Raw genomic sequence first — 7,099 nt, forward strand, 5'->3', positions numbered from 1 at the left:
TTTTATCTGTTCTACTTTAGGTGAATATTTGGGTTGTATCCAGTTTTTGTCTGTTATGAGTGATGCTGCAATTGGCAGTCTTACATGTGTTTTGGGTACATTTATCTTGTGTATATAGATAAGGAACAGAATTGCTAGGAGTTAGAGTACGTGTGTTTTCAACCACAGTAGATTCTGCCAGATGGTGTTCCAAAATGATTGTGCCAGTTTAAATGTCCACTATCAGGGTGGAAGGGTTCCAGTTGCTCTGAACTGTGGTCAACATTTAGTATTGTCTCTACTTTTCATTTTAGCTACTGGTGGGTGTGTGGTGCTGTATCATTGTTTCAGCAATGATTCCTGAGTAACAAACTATATTGAAATTTGGAGGCTTAAAATAATAACCATTTTACTACATTGGACAATTACATGGCCAGCAATTTGTTCTGGGCTCAGCTGCTTTGTCTTTGCTCATCTTTCCACGGGTCACTCATGCTGCTGGAGCTATCCGGAGGCTAAATTGGTACTGGATAGTCCAACCTAGCCACACTAACAGTTCTGACTTTTGGTGTGGGTCGTTGGGTCTGCCTTACTGTTCATACGCTTTCTTATCCTCAAGGAGGCTAGCCTGGGCATGCTGGTGACAGCAGCATTCCAAGGAGGCACACAACACCACTTCTTTCAATTCTACAGGCCAAGGCAAATTGCAAGGGCATTCTATGTTCAAGAGCCTCTGGGATCTTGTGTGTAAACATGTTGTACTTGTGGAAATAAACATTACCTCTTTATGGGAGGAGAGGCAAACTCTCATTGCAAAGGGACATGCCTGCAAAGATGTAGGAAATTAATGAAGCTATTTTTGCAAACAATTAAAATACAATTTTTGTGATGTTAATTGGCATTCTCTAGATCATTAATAGATTTTAGCACTGTTTTCACAAGTTCATGGCTACTGCATATGCCCTTTTGTGAAGTGCTTGTCCAAGTTTTTGCCCATTAAAGGTATGCATTATATATTTTGAACAGATATCCTTTGTTAGATATACCGATCAGTATAATTTCTATTCTGTGTGTTCTAGCCTTTCACTCCATCAACAGAGTTCTCTAATAAATGCAAATTCTCAATTTTAATATTATATTTACCAACTCTTTTTAAAAAAATATCACTTTTGTTCGCTATTTAAGAAGTATTTTCCTACCAGAAAGTCATGAATTTTTTTTAGGTTTTACTCTTAAAGAGTTAGTTTTTCTTTTTATAAATAATAAGTCATAAATCATAAATACTGTGAACGATCCACCTGAAATTGATTTTGTGTAAACTGTGAAGTAAGGACCAAGATTCTTTTTTTCTATATGGTTGCCAATTGATTCAGTACAATGTATTGAAAATAATGATTTCTATACACTGCACTAGGGTGTAAACTTTGTCATGTAGTAGGTGATTATATGTGAGTGCATCTGTTTCTGGACCCTCTACTTTGTCCAGTTTATCAATTTGTCTATTATTGCACCACTATGGCAAAGTCTTAATTTTTATATTTTTATAACATCTTAATATTGCCAAGTCCTCCAGAATAATCCTTCTGCTCTTCAAGATTGCCTCTGTTATTCCTGGCATTTTGCATTTTCCTAAATATTTAGCATCAGCAAGTCAATTTCCTGAAAACAACCAGCTGGGATTTTGATTGAGATTGTATTGAGTAGAATAATTTGGGGAGAAATGACATCTTTGTGATATTGGGTCCTCTAGTCAGCAAACATGGCATATCTCTCCACTTATATTGTTCCTCTTTAATTTGTAATAATAATATTATATAGTCCTCAGTGTAAAGGAACCTCTTTTATGGCACTTACTCCTATTCGATTTTTTAATTGAATTTTGTATTGAGATTACTGTAGATTGACATGCAGCTGTAAAAAAAAAAAATAATACAGAGAGATTCTGTGTATAATTTACCAAGGTCCCCTCAAAGATAACATTTTGCAAAATTATAGTATAATGCCACAACCAGGATACAATCTACAGTTTTACTTGTAGTTACTTCTGTGGGTGCGTGTATTAGTTCTCTACAATTTTATCATAATTATAGGTTTTTGTATCCACCACCATAGACAAATACTAAACAGTTCTATTAACACAAGGAATTTTTTGTATTGCTCACCACTAACCTAACCCACCTTTCTCATGCACACCCACCTCCCTGCCCCTAAATCCTGGCAATAACTTATCTGTTCTTCATATCTAAAATGATGTTATTTCAAAAATGCAGACAAGTAAAATCACACAGTATGTATTATTTTTGAGTTAAATTTTTCCCACACAGGAAAATTCCATAAAAATTTATCTAATTATTGCATATGTCAGTAGTTCATTCCTTTTTTTTTTGCTGATTAGTATTTAATGGTATGCATGTAACACAGTTTGCTTAACCATTCACCTCTTTAAGGGTATCTTGACTGTTTGCAACTATTGACTATTATGAATAAAACTGTTAAGAACATTTATGTATAGACTTTTACGTGAGCATAAATTTTCATTCATTTCATTTTATTCCTGAGTGCAATTGCTGAGTTGCATGTTTAATTTTTTAAGAAACTGACTAAATATTTTTCAGAATGATGGCATCATGTTGCATTCCCAATAGGTATGTCTGAGGGATCTAGTTTCTCTCCTATCTCACCAGTATTTGGGTTTGTTAATTTTTTTTTTTTAAATTTTAGCCACTCTGATATGTTTGTAGTGATGTCTCATTGTTGTTTTAATTTGCATTTATTTGGTAGCTAATTATCCTAAACGTCATTTCAGAAGCTTATCTGCCATCTATTTATCCTCTTTAGTGAAATTTCTGTTCATGTCTTTTGCTCATTTTCTGTTTTTTTTTTTTAACCTGTTAAATTTTTAGAGTTCCTTCTATATTCTAGGTTTTAGTCTTTTTGAATATATGGCTTATAAATATTTTCATATAGGCTGTAGCTTGTCTTTTCATCCTCTTTACATGAGCTTTTGGAAAGCAAAAGTTTGGTGTTTTTAATATTAATGATGTCCAATTTATCAAATTTTTCTTCTTTATTTATCTTGGAAAATTGTACTATTTTACATAGATTATTTAATCCATTTATATTTAATATGAACACTGATATATTTGTTTTTTAATCTATCATCTTACTATTCGTTTTCTATATTACCTACCTTTTTATGTTCCTGTTTGTGTGTTTCTTCTCTCTCTATATATAGCCACTTATGTATATATATTCATGTGTGTGTGTTTGTGTGTGTGCATGTGTGTGTGTGGCTCAAACAAGAAAATTTATTTTATCACAGTCCTGAATGCTGGAACTCCAAGGTCAGGACACCAGTATGGTTAGGATCTGGAAGGCTCTTTTCCTGACTTGCAGACAGCCACCTTCTTGCTGTATTATCACATGGCCTTTCCTCTGTTCACATGGACAGAGACAGCCCTCTGATGCCTCTCACTCTTCTTATAAGGACACCAATCTTATTCAGTTAAGACCCTATCCTTATGACCTTATTTAACCTTAATTAGCTCCTTTAAAAACCTTTCTACAAACACAGCCACATTGGGGATTAACTACTGAACATAATTTTTGCAGGGACACATTTCAGTCCATAACAAGCCTACCTGTGTTACCTAAAAAGTTTTATCCCTTGTAAACATTCTGGTGTTTTACAAGATCAGAGTTTAAGTTAAAGGATTTCCCACATATACTACACTCATAAGGCCTTTCCCCATTGTGAACTCTCTGGTGATAATTGAGGTTAGCATGGTGGCTAAAGGATTTTCCATATTCACTGCAGTTATAGGCCTTGCTCCAGTGTGAACTCTCTGGTGTGTGATGAGGGTAGATTAAAGGATTTCCCACAGTCACTGCACTCATAAGGGCTTTCACCAGTGTGAACTCTCTGGAGCACAAAGAGGTTATACTTCCTGCTAAATAATTTACAACATTCACCACATCGATAAGGTCCTACTCAAGTGTGATCTCTTTGGTGTGTAATAAGGCTAGAACTTTGCCTAGAGGATTTTCCACATTCTTCATGTTCATGAGGTTTTTCTGAATTGTGAACTCTCGAATGGTCACTGAGGCTATAGCTTGTGCTAAAGGATATCCCACATTCATTGCACTCATAACATCTTTCCCCACTGAGGACTCTAGCTCTGAACAAGTGCATTTGTAGCTGAAAGCTTTCATGCATTCTCCCCAGTTGTAATGACTTTTTATACTATGAGACGCCTCTGTACTCTTGGTTATGCTGTTTGACTTCTCCCCACTGTGGAGGGCTTTTTGTTGGAGAAATCCTGACCTGGCCAGGAAGTTCTTCCCAACCCCCCTGCAGGTAAAGTACCTCCAAGATACATGGAACTTGCAGATGTTCAGAAAAGAGTCTTTTCCCACATTGCTTCTGAAGCATTTCTCTCCCATGTGCTGCTTCTGGTGCTGATGAAGGTAAGTAGTGAATTGTAATTGTTTTCCACAGGCCCCATCCATGTATGGTTTCTGCCCAAGATGTGATCCCTGGTGCTCAACCAAGTGCAAAATATCTCTCAGGATTGGGCCACATATCTCAGGGAGTTTGCCTTGGGAGTCCTGGCTTGTGACAATCCTTCTGCAGAAATGCTCTGCTGAGAAGTTGCCTGCTCATGCTCTGCTCCACACCAACATCCCAGGAAGGTAATAAGTGCCAAAATCTCCAGCATCACAACTTGGTACAGGCATTTCTGAGACTCATCAAGGAGACCCTGTCCCTCCCAGGAGAAGTGCATGGCCACGTCTTCAAAGGTCACAGTGCCCCAAGCCTGGTCCATCAGCATGGCTTCCACCATTGGATTCTGCAGGCACAGAGGGGCCGGGAATGGCAGGAAACTGTGGTGGGGGCCTGAGAACCACGGTGGTCTCTGTAATGGCCCAGGTGCCTTCATCCCAGATAGCACTGCCAAGCCTCAGACACACTTCTGTGCAGCAGGGACGACAGCTCCTCTAGCGTCTTTTTGGTCCCATCACTTTGGCTCAGATACAGTGCTCTGGAGCCTCTCACTTCTTCTATATTAACCAGATATTTTTATTATTCCTTCTTTTTTCTCTTATTATTTGTGCATTCTTTCACTTTTTTCCAGAATTTACCTTAGTTTTTTACTTAAATTCTTGACTTATTGCTGCCTTACAAAAATGCATTTTACCTTTTCCCCAGTAATTCTAAAACCTCCAAACACTTTACTTGCATTTAATTCTACATGCATTATAAACTCTGTGATATGTTACTATTATTGTCGGTGCAGCCTATACTGTATTCCCTCCACATAGATATACATCAGTATTTTTATATATGCACCTCCTTCGATTGTTCTTTATTCTTTTCCTGAAATTCTGTTTCTCTATCCACAAGGAGTCATATCCTTGTGCTTAAAAAATCTTTATTTATATCATCTCACTCCAGATAGAAAGACTATTATCAAACTGACAAAAGATAGTAAGTGTTGGCAAGGATGTGGAGAAAAGGGAAAACACACAGTTAGTGGTAATTTAAATTAGTACAGCCACTGTGAAAAGCAGTACGGAGGTTCCTAAAAATTAAAAATAAAACTACCATATGATCCAGCAATTCCAATACTGGGTATATATTCAAAGGGAATGAAATTAGTATGTCCAAGAGATGTCTGCACTCCCAGTTTATTGCAGCACTATTCACAATAGCCAAGATATGGAATCAACCTAAGTGTCCATCACTGGATAAATGGATAAAGAAAATGTGGTGTATGTACACAATGGGTTAGTATTTAGCCATAAAAAAAGGAATGAAATGCTGACATTTGCAGCAACGTGAATGAACCTGGAGCACAGACAAATACCATATGATCTCACTCATATGTGGAATCTAAAAATGTTGATCAGTTGGTTAGAACACAGCCTGTAACACCAAGGTCAAGGGTTTGGTTCTCTGTACTGGCCAGCTGCACCCCCCACCCCCCAAAAAATTAAAATGTTGATCTCATAGAAGTAGAGAGTAGAGCAGTGCTTACCAGAGACCGGGTAAGGGAGGATGGGACGGGGAGAGGTTGGCCAACAGTTCTGGTCTTCTATGGCACAGTAGGTGACTATAGTTAACAATAATGTATTGTATATTTCAAAATAACTAGAAGAGAGAATTTTGAGTGTTCTCAACAGAAAGAAATGATAAATGTTTGATGTGATGTATATGCTAATTACCCTGATTTTATTACATGATGTATACATACTGAAGCATCACATTTCACCCCATACATATGTACAATTATTATGTAATGATTAAAATTTTTGTGAAAATTTTTATTTAGCTTTTATTTCTTTTATTAGTGTATGTCTGTTGGTGAAAAAGCTCTTTCAGTTTTTCACATCATTTAACTAATAGGAAGTTTTCCTCATAATGAAGCCAATTCATTTTTAGCTATCATGTTACTTTTACCATGTGTGCAAGAAACATTGTAATTAAAAATTAGACCATTTTGGAAAATGAGTCAGTCAATATAAATGGAAAATTGTGCTCTATTGAGTGAAATGCAAACGTTCCTTCTGCAGATACTTTTTAAAGAACATTGTCTTTGGGTGCAATCTTTTTAAAATGTTCACTAACTTTTGAAATATAAGGGAACTTCAAAAATTTCATGGAAAATACAACTGAAAGATAATGCTAATCTTCCATAAACTTTTTGAAGTGCTCTCATAGATTTTGATTCATCTTTTACAGACTTGTTCTTCTGGTTTTATGTGCTCATTAATAACACTATGGCCCTAATGATTGTTATGGTAGCATTTTGTGCATGTTTATTAACATTCTTGAGAAATTAATTTCTGTACTTTGTCATCAAACATTTATTTTAATGGTTTGAGTTCATTGCTGCTGAAAGTGCTTATTAAATTTTTTAAAGGATTACCAAACAGTATGATTAATAAATGTATTTACATTGTACCAGAACACGGCTGGAGAGTTGGTTCTGAACTGGATATGGAGCTCCCTGTGAGCTGAAGGCAGAAGTGCCATCCCTTTGGAAAAGAGAGAAAGGCTGGAAACATCACTGTAATTTAACAGATGAGGAGTATACCTAGTGGTTAAGAGCACTGACCC

General features: G+C 36.4%; 1 pseudogene; it reads right to left on the reverse strand.

The window, feature by feature from the left end:
* Positions 1-3,639: 3,639 nt before the first annotated feature.
* On the reverse strand, positions 3,640-4,823 carry LOC103599085 (annotated as a pseudogene).
* Positions 4,824-7,099: the final 2,276 nt, after the last annotated feature.

The sequence above is a fragment of the Galeopterus variegatus genome, unplaced genomic scaffold (genome assembly GCF_000696425.1).
Source record: "Galeopterus variegatus unplaced genomic scaffold, G_variegatus-3.0.2 Scaffold2846, whole genome shotgun sequence".
Classification (NCBI taxonomy): domain Eukaryota; kingdom Metazoa; phylum Chordata; class Mammalia; order Dermoptera; family Cynocephalidae; genus Galeopterus; species Galeopterus variegatus.